This window comes from Pseudophryne corroboree, chromosome 11 (assembly GCF_028390025.1).
Source record: "Pseudophryne corroboree isolate aPseCor3 chromosome 11, aPseCor3.hap2, whole genome shotgun sequence".
Classification (NCBI taxonomy): domain Eukaryota; kingdom Metazoa; phylum Chordata; class Amphibia; order Anura; family Myobatrachidae; genus Pseudophryne; species Pseudophryne corroboree.
In genome coordinates this window covers 353,428,534-353,444,602 of record NC_086454.1, presented here as the reverse complement: position 1 = coordinate 353,444,602, position 16,069 = coordinate 353,428,534, and the positions used below count along the sequence as shown (strand labels likewise).

General features: G+C 51.7%; 1 protein-coding gene across 3 annotated transcripts in view; it reads right to left on the bottom strand.

The window, feature by feature from the left end:
* Positions 1–16,069, bottom strand: part of CEP89 (centrosomal protein 89) — a 268,804-nt gene that overhangs the window by 226,197 nt on the left and 26,538 nt on the right. The gene's annotated exons all lie outside the window — the stretch shown is intronic.

Below are 16,069 nucleotides of genomic sequence, written 5' to 3'. Positions count from 1 at the left end.
ATCCTTAAGGGCGGCCATCTCAGGAGAGGATAGAGCCCTTGTTTTGACAAGCGTGTGAGCGCTTTATCCCCCCTAGGGGGTGTTTCCCAACGCACCCTAACCTCTGGCGGGAAAGGATATATGCCAATAACTTTTTAGAAATTATCAGTTTTTTTTTTTTATCGGGGGAAACCCACGCTTCATCACACACCTCATTTAATTTCTCAGATTCAGGAAAACTACAGGTAGTTTTTCCTCACTGAACATAATACCCCTATTGGTGGTACTCGTATTAATAAGAATTTACTTACCGATAATTCTATTTCTCATAGTCCGTAGTGGATGCTGGGGACTCCGAAAGGACCATGGGGAATAGCGGCTCCGCAGGAGACTGGGCACAAAGTAAAAGCTTTAGGACTAGCTGGTGTGCACTGGCTCCTCCCCCTATGACCCTCCTCCAAGCCTCAGTTAGGATACTGTGCCCGGACGAGCGTACACAATAAGGAAGGATTTTGAATCCCGGGTAAGACTCATACCAGCCACACCAATCACACCGTACAACTTGTGATCTGAACCCAGTTAACAGCATGATAACAGAAGGAGCCTCTGAAAAGATGGCTCACAACAACAATAACCCGATTTTTGTAACAATAACTATGTACAAGTAATGCAGACAATCCGCACTTGGGATGGGCGCCCAGCATCCACTACGGACTATGAGAAATAGAATTATCGGTAAGTAAATTCTTATTTTCTCTAACGTCCTAGTGGATGCTGGGGACTCCGAAAGGACCATGGGGATTATACCAAAGCTCCCAAACGGGCGGGAGAGTGCGGATGACTCTGCAGCACCGAATGAGAGAACTCCAGGTCCTCCTCAGCCAGGGTATCAAATTTGTAGAATTTAGCAAACGTGTTTGCCCCTGACCAAGTAGCTGCTCGGCAAAGTTGTAAAGCCGAGACCCCTCGGGCAGCCGCCCAAGATGAGCCCACTTTCCGTGCGGAATGGGCTTTTACAGATTTTGGCTGTGGCAGGCCTGTCACAGAATGTGCAAGCTGAATTGTACTACAAATCCAACGAGCAATCGTCTGCTTAGAAGCAGGAGCACCCAGCTTCCTGGGTGCATACAGGATAAACAGCGAATCAGATTTTCTGACTCCAGCCGTCCTGGAAACATATATTTTCAGGGCCCTGACTACGTCCAGCAACTTGGAATCCTCCAAGTCCCTAGTAGCCGCAGGCACCACAATAGGCTGGTTTAAGTGAAATGCTGAAACCACCTTAGGAAGAAATTGAGGACACGTCCTCAATTCTGCCCTGTCCGTATGAAAAATTAGGTAAGGGCTTTTATAGGATAAAGCCGCCAATTCTGAGACACGCCTGGCTGAAGCCAGGGCTAACAGCATTACCACTTTCCATGTGAGATATTTTAAGTCCACAGTGGTGAGTGGTTCAAACCAATGTGATTTTAGGAATCCCAAAACTACATTGAGATCCCAAGGTGCCACTGGAGGCACAAAAGGAGGCTGTATATGCAGTACTCCCTTGACAAACGTCTGAACTTCAGGAACAGAAGCCAGTTCTTTTTGGAAGAATATTGACAGGGCCGAAATTTGAACCTTAATGGACCCTAATTTGAGGCCCATAGACAGTCCTGCTTGCAGGAAATGCAGGAAACGACCCAGTTGAAATTCCTCTGTAGGGGCCTTCCTGGCCTCGCACCACACAACATATTTACGCCAAATACGGTGATAATGTTGTATGGTTACATCCTTCCTGGCTTTGATCAGGGTAGGGATGACTTCATCCGGAATGCCTTTTTCCTTCAGGATCCGGCGTTCAACCGCCATGCCGTCAAACGCAGCCGCGGTAAGTCTTGGAACAGACATGGTCCCTGCTGGAGCAGGTCCTTTCTTAGAGGTAGAGGCCACGGGTCTTCCGTGAGCATCTCTTGAATTTCCGGGTACCAAGTCCTTCTTGGCCAATCCGGAGCCACGAGTATAGTCTTTACTCCTCTCCTTCTTATGATTCTCAGTACTTTTGGTATGAGAGGAAGAGGAGGGAACACATACACTGACTGGTACACCCACGGTGTTACCAGAGCGTCCACAGCTATTGCCTGAGGGTCCCTTGATCTGGCGCAATATCTGTCCAGTTTTTTGTTGAGGCGGGACGCCATCATGTCCACCTTTGGTTTTTCCCAACGGTTCACAATCATGTGGAAGACTTCTGGGTGAAGTCCCCACTCCCCCGGGTGAAGATCGTGTCTGCTGAGGAAGTCTGCTTCCCAGTTGTCCACTCCCGGAATGAACACTGCTGACAGTGCTATCACATGATTCTCCGCCCAGCGAAGAATCCTTGCCACTTCCATCATTGCCCTCCTGCTTCTTGTGCCGCCCTGTCTGTTTACGTGGGCGACTGCCGTGATGTTGTCCGACTGGATCAACACCGGCTGACCCTGAAGCAGAGGTCTTGCCTGACTTAGGGCATTGTAAATGGCCCTTAGTTCCAGGATATTTATGTGAAGTGACGTTTCCACGCTTGACCACAAGCCCTGGAAATTTCTTCCCTGTGTGACTGCTCCCCAGCCTCTCAGGCTGGCATCCGTGGTCACCAGGACCCAATCCTGAATGCCGAATCTGCGGCCCTCTAGGAGATGAGCACTCTGTAACCACCACAGGAGAGACACCCTTGTCCTTGGAGACAGGGTTATCCGCTGATGCATTTGAAGATGCGATCCGGACCATTTGTCCAGCAGATCCCACTGAAAAGTTCTTGCGTGGAATCTGCCGAATGGAATCGCTTCGTAAGAAGCCACCATCTTTTCCAGGACCCTTGTGCATTGATGTACTGACACTTGGCCTGGTCTTAGGAGGTTCCTGACTAGGTCGGATAACTCCTTGGCTTTCTCCTCCGGGAGAAACACCTTTTTCTGTACTGTGTCCAGAATCATCCCTAGGAACAGCAGACGTGTCGTCGGAATCAGCTGTGATTTTGGAATATTTAGAATCCATCCGTGCTGTCGTAGTACTGCTTGAGATAGTGCTACTCCGACCTCTAACTGTTCTCTGGACCTTGCCCTTATCAGGAGATCGTCCAAGTAAGGGATAATTAAGACGCCTTTTCTTCGAAGAAGAATCATCATTTCGGCCATTACCTTGGTAAAGACCCGGGGTGCCGTGGACAATCCAAACGGCAGCGTCTGAAACTGATAGTGACAGTTCTGTACCACAAACCTGAGGTACCCTTGGTGAGAAGGGCAAATTGGGACATGGAGGTAAGCATCCTTGATGTCCAGAGACACCATATAGTCCCCTTCTTCCAGGTTCGCTATCACTGCTCTGAGTGACTCCATCTTGAACTTGAACCTTTTTATGTAAGTGTTCAAGGATTTCAGATTTAAAATGGGTCTCACCGAGCCGTCCGGCTTCGGTACCACAAACAGCGTGGAATAATACCCCTTTCCCTGTTGTAGGAGGGGTACCTTGATTATCACCTGCTGGGAATACAGCTTGTGAATGGCTTCCAATACCGCCTCCCTGTCGGGGGGAGACGTTGGTAAAGCAGACTTCAGGAACCGGCGAGGGGGAGATGTCTCGAATTCCAATTTGTACCCCTGAGATACTACCTGCAGGATCCAGGGGTCCACTTGCGAGTGTGCCCACTGCGCGCTGAAATTCTTGAGACGGGCCCCCACCGTGCCTGAGTCCGCTTGTAAGGCCCCAGCGTCATGCTGAGGACTTGGCAGAAGCGGGGGAGGGCTTCTGTTCGTGGGAAGAGGCTGTTTGCTGCAGTCTTTTTCCCCTTCCTCTGCCCCGGGGCAGATATGAGTGGCCTTTTGCCCACTTGCCCTTATGGGGACGAAAGGACTGAGCCTGAAAAGACGGTATCTTTTTCTGCTGCGAGGTGACTTGGGGTAAAAAGGTGGATTTTCCAGCCGTTGCCGTGGCCACCAGGTCCGATAGACCGACCCCAAATAACTCCTCCCCTTTATACTTTTGAGAGAGAAAATTGGCATCTATGGTGTGCGCTGGTTTTCCCAGGGAAGTGACAAAGGATCATAAATTATAGTCAGCTTTATGACAAGAAGACAAAAGTTTTATTCTAAACAACCATTATATAGACACAGTGCATATGTCATGGCTTGGACATACAGGAACATGAATATTAAAACATATTAAAAATATTGCACAGACCCTTAATTTGTAAACATAGATGATGTGAACATGAAAGAGCAGTCTTTGTGCAAAAATAAGCAAGGTGAGACTTCAGACTCGTACCGTTCGGGGTGTGTGGTGTGTGCCTTGATGTAAAGGTTGGGTTCCAGCTGGGCAGCCCAGCACTACACCACACGCTTAGCCCAATCGCAGTTGGAAGCAGCGAAGACGGCAGTGAAGATCCGATGTAGCTTGCAAGTCCCACTCCAGGCACAACGCGTTTCGGATTACTATACTTTTTCAAGTGCACTTGAAAAAGTGGGACTGTCCCGCGAAAATTGGGACATTTGGGAGGTATGGGGGTGTGTGAGGGGGTATGCCGTACAGACAGATGGGCACCGGCTCACTGTGTGCTTGACCCCCCACATCGGCATACTCAGCAGGGTCTCTCTGGTGCGGAGGAGCGTCACTTTCTGACACACTCCACGCTTCTTAGCTGCAGTTTAGTGGGGCACCAGCCGCTGTGCAGGTTCCATACTGCCTCTGTTATCTCCAGCCCCGGCAACCCCACCGCTAGCTGCAGCGCTGCCACCCGCAGTGGAGTGCGCCCAGCTCATTCACACACTTTAGCTGGCGGGTAGCGCTGCAGAAATCCGAGCTGCTTGCAGGCTCTGACCCACTCCTCCCTCCAGGCGCAGCGTCTCCTGGGAGCTAACCAGTCACTCCCAGTCTCCCCTTACCACAGTGCCCGGAAGCCGTGAGGTCCGCGCCACGTGCATGCTATGACCCCCTCCTCCCTCCAGCCTCAGCGTCTCCTGGGGGCTAACCAGTCACTCCCAGTCTCCCCTTACCCACAGTGCCCGGAAGCCGTGAGGTCCGCGCCACGTGCATGCTATGACCCCCTCCTCCCTCCAGCCGCAGCATCTCCTGGGGGCTAACCAGTCATTTCCAGTCTCACCTTACCACAGTGCCCGGCAGCTGCGCGAGGTCTGCGGTGTGTGACTGAGGAGGGGGGGAGGGATGCGGACTGGCAGAGAAAGCAGGACTCCAGCCTGAGAGAGTCAGCCATGCCAAGTCTCCAGCAGCAGCAGATCCCAACAGGTTGGAATGGAACAGCAGCAGCCAGCAGCAGTGACTCCGGTAAGACACATCTGTCTGTCACCACTGTTTTGTCCCTAATACCAATCTCTCCCGTGCCCTGTGTTCTGTCATGTCCCTGTCACCCCTGGCCTTGCCCTGCCACCCTTATTCTGGCCCTTTCACCCTTATCCTGGCCCTGTCACCCTTATGCTGGCCCTGTTACCCCTATCCTGGCCCTGTCACCCCTATACTGGCCCCGTCACCCCTGTCCTGGTCCTGCCGCCCCTACCCTGGCCCTGTCACCCCTATCCTGTCCCTATCATTTCTGTCCTGGCCCTGTCACCCCTGTCCTGGCCCCGTCACCCCTGTCCTGGCCCCGTCACCCCTGTCCTGGCACCGTCACCCCTGTCCTGGCACCGTCACCCCTGTCCTGGCACCGTCACCCCTGTCCTGGCCCCGTCAACCCTGTACTGACCCTGTCACCCCTGTCCTGGCCCTGTTACTGCATACCCTCCAACTACTTTTTATGGCATGTACAGTACCCGCAGCGCCTCCAGACCTCTCCCCAATGCACTACACCTCCGCACCTTCCCCTCCACCACATGCGGCACTCCACCCCTCCCCCACATGCTGTGCCTCCAGACCCCCTACACCACCCGTGGCTCCCACTCCTCCACCCCTTTACCCCTTCACCACCCACAGCACCTCCAGGCCCCTTCCACCATTCACCCCACTTATACGTCTCCCCCCACACCTGCCCCCCTCCACCCGCAGCATCTGCAGACACCCTCCTCCATCAGCGGTCCCCCCCTCACCCACCCCTCCCCCACCAATGGCACCCCCGCACCTGCCCCTCCACCACCTGCAGCACCTCCGGACCTCCTTTCCCATCCGCCGCAACACCCGTACCTGCCCCTACCCTACCCATGGTGCCTGCGGTCCCCTACCCAACCCCCGGCACACCCATCCCACAGCACCTCCGGAACCCTTCACCCATCCACAACATCCCCACACCTGCCCCTCTCCCACCCGTGGCACCCCTGCCCCTCCCCCACCTGCAGTGCCTCCGGACCCCTCCCCCATCTGCATCCCCCACTCCTCTGCCCCTCCCCCACGCGCAGCACCTCCCGAACCTTCCCCATCCGGGCCCCACCCCCACTTCTGCCTCCCCTCCACCCGCAGCATCTACAGACACCATCCGCAGTCCCCCCCGCACCCGCTACATTCTGTACATCGTGCCCTGCAGGTGCTGTTCACGCCGTCGCAAGGGGCTGCGCCTCCTTCACCATCGCACGCCCTTTCATTGTGCAATATTTAACCACTAACAAAGGAATGCAGGTAATACTCCATATAATACAAATATTAAACCCCAGAAAGGCATGCAAGGGTTAAGGGGGCGTAGCCCCTTGCGACGGTGTGAAGAGCGCCCGTAGGGCGCGATGAAGCACCTAGTAATACCAGTATGTGTGTATATACTTTTAAGGATATTTTCCAGCTTCCTATCAGCTGGTTCCTTGAGGGCGGCCGTATCAGGGGACGGTAACGCCACTTGTTTTGATAAGCGTGTGAGCGCCTTATCTACGCTAGGGGGTGTTTCCCAACGCGCCCTAACCTCTGGTGGGAAAGGGTATAAATGCCAATAATTTTTTAGAAATTAGCAGTTTTTTATCGGAGGAAACCCACGCTTCATCACACATCTCATTTAATTCATCTGATTCAGGAAAAACTACGGGTAGTTTTTTCACACCCCACATAATACCCTTTTTTGTGGTACTTGTAGTATCAGAAATGTTCAAAACCTCCTTCATTGCCGTGATCATGTAACGTGTGGCCCTACTGGAAAATACGTTTGTTTCCTCACCGTCGACACTGGAGTCAGTGTCCGTGTCAGTGTCTGTATCGACCTGAGGTAACGGGCGTTTTATAGCCCCTGACGGTGTTTGAGACGCCTGTACAGGTATTAACTGATTTGCCGGCTGTCTCATGTCGTCAACAGTCTTTTGTAAAGTGCCGACACTATCACGTAATTCTTTCCATAAGACCATCCAGTCAGGTGTCGACTCCCTAGGGGGTGACATCACTAACACAGGCAATTGCTCCGCCTCCACACCATTTTCCTCCTCATACATGTCGACACAGCGTACCGACACACAGCACACACACAGGGAATGCTCTGATAGAGGACAGGACCCCACTAGCCCTTTGGGGAGACAGAGGGAGAGTTTGCCAGCACAAACCAGAGCGCTATATATATACAGGGATAACCTTATATAAGTGTTTTTCCCTAATATAGCTGCTGTATATATTAATATGCCAATTTAGTGCCCCCCCTCTCTTGTTTTACCCTGTTTCTGTTGTGCAGGACTGCAGGGGAGAGTCAGGGAGCCTTCCTCCAACGGAGCTGTGAGGAAAAAATGGCGCTTGTGTGCTGAGGAGATAGGCTCCGCCCCTTTTTCGGCGGCCTTTCTCCCGCTTTTTTGTGGAAAACTGGCAGGGGTTAAATACATCCATATAGCCCAGGAGCTATATGTGATGTATTTTTAGCCATTTAAGGTATTTTCATTGCGTCCCAGGGCGCCCCCCCCCAGCGCCCTGCACCCTCAGTGACCGGAGTGTGAAGTGTGCTGAGAGCAATGGCGCACAGCTGCGGTGCTGTGCGCTACCTTATTGAAGACAGGACGTCTTCTGCCGCCGATTTTCCGGACCTCTTCACTCTTCTGGCTCTGTAAGGGGGCCGGCGGCGCGGCTCCGGGACCCATCCATGGCTGGGCCTGTGATCGTCCCTCTGGAGCTAATGTCCAGTAGCCTAAGAAGCCCAATCCACTCTGCACGCAGGTGAGTTCGCTTCTTCTCCCCTTAGTCCCTCGATGCAGTGAGCCTGTTGCCAGCAGGTCTCACTGAAAATAAAAAAAATAAGAATTTACTCACCGGTAATTCTATTTCTCGTAGTCCGTAGTGGATGCTGGGAACTCCGTAAGGACCATGGGGAATAGCAGGCTCCGAAGGAGGCTGGGCACTCTAGAAAGATCTTAGACTACCTGGTGTGCACTGGCTCCTCCCACTATGACCCTCCTCCAAGCCTCAGTTAGGTACTGTGCCCGGACGAGCGTACACAATAAGGAAGGATTTTGAATCCCGGGTAAGACTCATACCAGCCACACCAATCACACCGTACAACTCGTGATATGAAACACAGTTAACAGTATGAAACAATAGAGCCTCTCAACAGATGGCTCAACAATAACCCGATTTAGTTAACAATAACTATGTACAAGTATTGCAGATAAACCGCACTTGGGATGGGCGCCCAGCATCCACTACGGACTACGAGAAATAGAATTACCGGTGAGTAAATTCTTATTTTCTCTAACGTCCTAGTGGATGCTGGGAACTCCGTAAGGACCATGGGGATTATACCAAAGCTCCCAAACGGGCGGGAGAGTGCGGATGACTCTGCAGCACTGAATGAGAGAACTCCAGGTCCTCCTCAGCCAGGGTATCAAATTTGTAGAATTTTGCAAACGTGTTTGCCCCTGACCAAGTAGCTGCTCGGCAAAGTTGTAAAGCCGAGACCTCTCGGGCAGCCGCCCAAGATGAGCCCACCTTCCTTGTGGAATGGGCATTGACAGATTTTGGCTGTGGCAGGCCTGCCACAGTATGTGCAAGCTGAATTGTACTACAAATCCAACGAGCAATAGTCTGTTAGGTGCATATAGGATAAACAGCGAGTCAGATTTTCTGACTCTAGCCGTTCTGGAAACATATATTTTCAGTGCCCTGACAACGTCTAGCAACTTGGAGTCCTCCAAGTCCCTAGTAGCCTAGGCACCACAATAGGCTGGTTCAGGTGAAACGCTGACACCACCTTTGGGAGAAACTGGGGACGAGTCCTCAATTCTGCCCTATCCATATGGAAAATCAAATAAGGGCTTTTACAAGACAAAGCCGCCAACTTTGATACTCGCCTGGCAGAAGCCAAGGCCAATAACATAACCACCTTCCACGTGAGATATTTCAGATCCACGGTTTTTAGTGGTTCAAACCAATGTGATTTTAAGAAACTCAACACCACGTTGAGATCCCAAGGTGCCACAGGAGGCACAAACGGGGGCTGACTCTGCAGCACTCCTTTTATAAATGTCTGAACTTCAGGTACTGAAGCTAGTTCTTTTTGAAAGAAAATCGACAGAGCCGAGATCTGTACCTTAATGGAACCCAATTTAAGGCCCATAGTCACTCCTGCTTGCAGGAAATGCAGAAATCGACCTAGTTGAAATTCCTCTGTTGGGGCCCTTTCGGCCTCACACCATGCAACATATTTTCGCCATATGCGGTGATAATGAGTTGCTGTAACCTCTTTCCTGGCTTTAGTAAGCGTAGGAATGACTTCCTCCGGAATGCCCTTTTCCTTCAGGATCCGGCGTTCAACCGCCATGCCGACAAATGCAGCCGCGGTAAGTCTTGGAACAGACAGGGCCCCTGCTGCCGCAGGTCCTGTCTGAGTGGCAGAGGCCATGGGTCCTCTGATATAAATTCTTGAAGTTCTGGGTACCAAGCTCTTCTTGGCCATCCACGAGTATCGTTCTTACTCCTCGCCTTCTTATTATTCTCAGTACCTTTGGTATGAGAGGCAGAGGGGAGAACACATAAACAGACTGGTACACCCACGGTGTTACCAGAGCGTCCATAGCTATCGCCTGAGGGTCCCTTGACCCGGTGCAATATCTTTTATAGCTTTTTGTTGAGGCGGGACGCCATCATGTCCACCTGTAGCCTTTCCCAATGGTGTACAATCCTATTGGAAGACTTCTGGAGGAAGTCCCCATTCTCCCGGGTGGAGGTCGTGTCTGTTGAGAAGATCTGCTTCCCAGTTGTCCACTCCGGGAATGAACACAGCTGACAGTGCTAACACATGATTTTCCGCCTATCGGAGAATCCTTGTGGCTTCTGCCATCGCCATCCTGCTTCTTGTGCCGCCCTGTTGGTTTACATGGGCGACTGCCGTGATGTTGTCGGATTGGATCAGTACCGGCTGGTTTTGAAGCAGAGGCCTTGCCGGCCTCAGGGCATTGTAAATGGCCCTCAGGTCCAGAATATTTATGTGTAGGGAAATAACCTGACTTGACCAAAGTCCCTGGAAATTTCTTCCCTGTGTGACTGCCTCCCAGCCTCAAAGGCTGGAATCCATGGTCACTAGGACCTAGTCCTGTATGCCGAACCTGCGGCCCTCTTGAAGATGGGCACTCTGCAGCCACCACAGTAGAGATACCCTGGTCCTTGGAGACAGGGTTATCAGCCTATGCATCGGAAGATGCGATCCGGACCACTTGTCCAACAGGTCCCTCTGAAAAGTTCTTGTATGGAACCTGCCTAATGGGATTGCTTCGTAGGAAGCTACCATTTTTCCCAGGACTCGCGTGCAATGATGCACCGCTACCTATTTTGGCTTCAGGAGGTCTCTGACTAGAGATGACAACTCCTTGGCTTTCTCCTCCGGGAGAAACACTATTTCTGGTTTATGTCCAGAACCATCCCCAGGAACAGTAGACGTGTCATAGGAACCAGCTGTGACTTTGGACTGTTTAGAATCCAACCATGCTGTTGTAGCACTTTCCAAAATAGTGCTACCCCGACTACCAACTGCTCCTTGGACTTCGCCCTTATAACGAGATTGTCCAAGTACGGGATAATTACAACTCCCTTTTTTTTGAAGGAGTATCAACATTTCGGCCATTACCTTGATAAAACACCCTCGGTGCCATGTACAGTCCAAACGGCAGTGTCTGGACTTGGTAATGGTAATCCTGTACCACAAATCTGAGGTACTCCTGGCGAGGATGGTAAATGGGGACATGCAGGTAAGCATCCTTGATGTCCCAGGATACCATGTAATCCCCCTCGTCCAGGCTTGGAATAACCGCCCTGAGCGATTCCATCTTGAACTTGAATTTTTGTGTTCAAGGATTTTAAATATAAAATGGGTCACACCGAACCATGCGGTTTCGGTACCCCAACCCGTGTGGAATAGTAACCCCGTCCTTGTTGAAGTAGGGGCACCTTGAGTATTACCTGCTGGGAATACCGCTTATTAATTGCCTCTAGCACAGCCTCCCTGCCTGAGGGAGTTGTCAGCAAGGCATATTTTAGGAAACGGCTGGGGGGAGACATCTCGAATTCCAGCTTGTACCCCTGAAATACTACTTGAAAGAAACAGGGATCCACCTGTGAGCGAGCCCACTAATTGCTGAAATTTTTTGAGACGGCCCCCCACCGTACCTGGCTACACCTGTGGAGCACCCGCGTCATGGTGTGGCCTCACAGGAGGCGGAGGAAGAATCTTGATTCTGGGAACAGGCTGACTGGTGCAGCTTTTTTCCCTCTACCCTTGTCTCTGTACAGAAAGGAAGCGCCATTTGACCCGCTTGCTTTTCTGAAGCCGAAAGGACTGTACCTTTGTCTGTGAGGAAACCTGAGGTAAAATTATTTCTTCCCAGCAGTTGCTGTGGATACGAGGTCCCAGAGACCATCCCCAAATAATTCCTCACCCTTATAAGGCTCTCTATGCGCTTTTTAAGTCAGCATCACCTGTCCAGTGACAGGTCTCTAATACCCTCCTGACAGAATGGACATTACATTTATTTTGGATGCCAGCCGGCAAAATATCCCTCTGTGCATCCCCCATATATAAGACGACGTCTTTAATATGTTTTTATGTTTGCCAACTAGTATCCCTGTTTGACAGGGTCACCGACCACGCTGCAGCAGCACTATCTGCAGGTCTCAGTCTAGTACCTGAGTGTGTAAATACAGACTTCAGGATAGCCTCCTGTTTTTTATCAACAGGTACCTATTAAAGTGGCCGTATCCTAAGACGGCAGTGCCACCTTTTTTGACAAACGTGTGAGCGCCTTATCCACCCTAGGGGATATCTCCCAGCGTAACTTATCCACCTGGCGGGAAAAGGTACGCCATCAGTAACTTTTTATAAATTACCAGTTTCTTAACGGGGGAACCCACGCTTTCACACACTTCATTTATTCATCTGATGGGGGAACAAAACACTGCCTGTTTTTTCTCCCCAAACCTAAAACCCATTTTTAGAGGTGCTTGGGTTAAAGTCAGAAATGTATAACACATTTTTTATTGCCGGGATCACGTCACGGATGTTCCTAGTGGATTGTGTATATGTCTCCACCTTGTCGACACTGGAGTCAGACTCCGTGTCGACATCTGTGTCTGCCATCTGAGAGAGCGGGCGTTTTTGAGCCCCTGATGGCCTTTGAGACGCCTGGGCAGGCGCGGGCTGCGAAGCCGGCTGTCCCACAGCTGTTACGTCATCCACCCTTTTATGTAAGGAGTTGACACTGTCGGTTAATACCTTTCACCTATCCATCCACTCTGGTGTCGGCCCCACAGGGGGCGACATCACATATATCGGCCTCTGTTCTGTCACCATATAAGCCTCCTCATTCAACATGTCGACACAGCCGTACCGACACACCGCAGACACACAGGGAATGCTCTAAACGAGGACAGGACCCACAAAAGCCCTTTGGGGGGACAGAGTAAGAGTATGCCAGCACACACCAGAGCGCTATATATATATACAGGGACTAACTGAGTTATGTCCCTAATAGCTTTTATATAATATACTGTATACAGTGCCAATTTTAATGCCCCCCCTCTCTTTTCCCTCTTACTGTACTGTAGAATTGCAGGGAAGAGCCAGGGAGCTTCCCTCCAGCCGAGCTGTGAGGGAAAAATGGCGCCAGTGTGCTGAGGAGATAGGCTCCGCCCCTTTTTCGCGGCCTATTCTCCCGTTTTTTATGGAATTCTGGCAGGGGTATTTACCTCATATATAGCCCCTGGGGCCATATATTGAGGTATTTTAGCCAGCCAAGGTGTTTTTATTGCTGCCTCAGGGTGCCCCCCTCAGCGCCCTGCACCCTCAGTGACCGGAGTGTGAAGTGTGTGAGAGGAGCAATGGCGCACAGCTGCAGTGCTGTGCGCTACCTTGGTGAAGACAGAGTCTTCATGCCGCCGATTTTCCGGACCATCTTCTTGCTTCTGGCTCTGTAAGGGGGACGGCGGCGCGGCTCCGGGACCGAACATCAAGGCTGGGCCTGCGGTCGATCCCTCTGGAGCTAATGGTGTCCAGTAGCCTAAGAAGCCCAATCCGGCTGCAAGCAGGCGAGTTCGCTTCTTCTCCCCTTAGTCCCTCGCTGCAGTGAGCCTGTTGCCAGCAGGTCTCACTGAAAATAACAATTCTAAGACTATAACTTTCTAAGAGCTCAGGAGAGCCCCTAGTGTGCATCCAACCTCGGCCGGGCACGAAATCTAACTGAGGCTTGGAGGAGGGTCATAGTGGGAGGAGCCAGTGCACACCAGGTAGTCTAAGATCTTTCTAGAGTGCCCAGCCTCCTTCGGAGCCCGCTATTCCCCATGGTCCTTACGGAGTTCCCAGCATCCACTAGGACGTTAGAGAAACCTATTTAAACTTTTACTCTAAGCAGCTCAGGAGAGCCACCTAGATTGCACCCTTCTCGTTCGGGCACAAAATCTTAACTGAGGCTTGGAGGAGAGTCATAGGGGGAGGAGCCAGTGCACACCAGCTAGTCCTAAAGCTTTTACTTTGTGCCCAGTCTCCTGCGGAGCCGCTATTCCCCATGGTCCTTTCGGAGTCCCCAGCATCCACTAGGACGTTAGAGAAATCAGAAATGTGTAAAAGATTTTCCATTGCCTCATCATGTAACGTGTGGCCCTACTGGAAGTCATATTTGTCTCTTCACCGTCGACACTGGAGTCAGTATCCGTGTCGGCGTCTGTATTTGCCATCTGAGGTAACGGGCGCTTTAGAGCCCCTGACGGCCTATGAGACGTCTGGACAGGCACAAGCTGAGTAGCCGGCTGTCTCATGTCAATCACTGTCTTTTGTAAAGAGCTGACACTGTAATTCCTTCCAGCAGTTCATCCACTCAGGTGTCGACCCCCTAGGGGGTGACATCACTATTACAGGCAATCTGCTCCGTCTCCACATCATTTTTCTCCTCATACATGTCGACACAAACGTACCGACACACAGCACACACACAGGGAATGCTCTGATAGAGGACAGGACCCCACTAGCCCTTTGGGGAGACAGAGGGAGAGTTTTCCAGCACACACCAGAGCGCTATATATATACAGGGATAACCTTATATAAGTGTTTTTCCCCTTATAGCTGCTGTATTGTTTATACTGCGCCTAATTAGTGCCCCCCTCTCTTTTTTAACCCTTTCTGTAGTGTAGTGACTGCAGCGGAGAGCCAGGGAGCTTCCCTCCAACGGAGCTGTGAGGGAAAATGGCGCCAGTGTGCTGAGGAGATAAGGCCGCCGAGAAGGGGGCGGAGCCTATCTCCCGCTTTTCAGTGTAATCTGGCAGGGGTTAAAATTCATCCATATAGCCCTGGGGGCTATATGTGATGTATTTTCGCCAGCCAAGGTGTTTTTATTGCGTCTCAGGGCGCCCCCCCCCCCTAGCACCCTGCACCCTCAGTGACCGGAGTGTGAAGTGTGCTGAGGAGCAATGGCGCACAGCTGCAGTGTTGTGCGCTACCTTGGTGAAGACAGGATGTCTTCTGCCGCCGATTTTCCGGACCTCTTCTTGCTTCTGGCTCTGTAAGGGGGCCGGCGGCGCGGCTCTGGGACCGGACTCCATGGCTGGGCCTGTGATCGTCCCTCTGGAGCTAATGTCCAGTAGCCTAAGAAGCCCAATCCACTCTGCACGCAGGTGAGTTCGCTTCTTCTCCCCTTAGTCCCTCGATGCAGTGAGCCTGTTGCCAGCAGGTCTCACTGAAAATAAAAAACCTAAAACTAAACTTTTCACTAAGCAGCTCAGGAGAGCCCCTAGTGTGCACCCTTCTCGTTCGGGAACAAAAATCTAACTGAGGCTTGGAGGAGGGTCATAGGGGGAGGAGCCAGTGCACACCAGGTAGTCCTAAAGCTTTACTTTTGTGCCCAGTCTCCTGCGGAGCCGCTATTCCCCATGGTCCTTACGGAGTTCCCAGCATCCACTAGGACGTCAGAGAAATAGGAAGGCGGGGGGAGGAGGCGGCCACTGAGAAGGGCAGAGCTCAGAGCGTGACCCACCCACCCACCCATTAAAAAAGGTGTATATATGTACATATACTTACAGTTCGGAGTTTTATTGTATAAGTCGTTGCAAGTTATAATATGGTTGTATGTTTAACGTGTTAAGGAAAAGAAATGCAGGAAATATGTATGTCACAGTCAGCGGGCGGCGGGAAGAAGCGGTGCGCAAGGCATGGCGAACGAGGGGAGCCAGCCGAGGTTGGCAGATTCACCCTCGGTGAACGGGCGCACGCTCGGCTCCAGCTTTGGACGGTTGGGCCAGTGAGCTGCGTGCCAGGTGAGCGTGATATGCGCCAGGAGGGCTGGTTCCCCAGGGGCGTTGCCGCGGTGCCTACAGGGTAGGCAGGGCACGCCCCCAGGTAATCAGGAGGGGTCAGGGACCCATTGGCGCCTTGCCCACCACTTCTGTCCGTGCCCTGCAACCTTGTAAGGTAACATGGAATAAGGTAATGGAAATAAACTGTGGCCAGTAATTCGATCCAAAAGAAATGTGTCAGACTCTTATTTAAAGGGGAGCTTATTAGCTTATGCGAGCGGTAACAAAGGGGGACGCCGCGGGTCGACCTCTCCCCCTTACTGCCGTTGGAGAGCAGGTATTCAGCGTGCCTGCTTGTACGCGCTTTCCCTATAACATACTGGCTTTCTATAGAAGAGGAGATCTATCCTGTTTTACTACAGAGCCATTATACAAGTGGGAACAGACAGAGGCAGGATCCCCACTT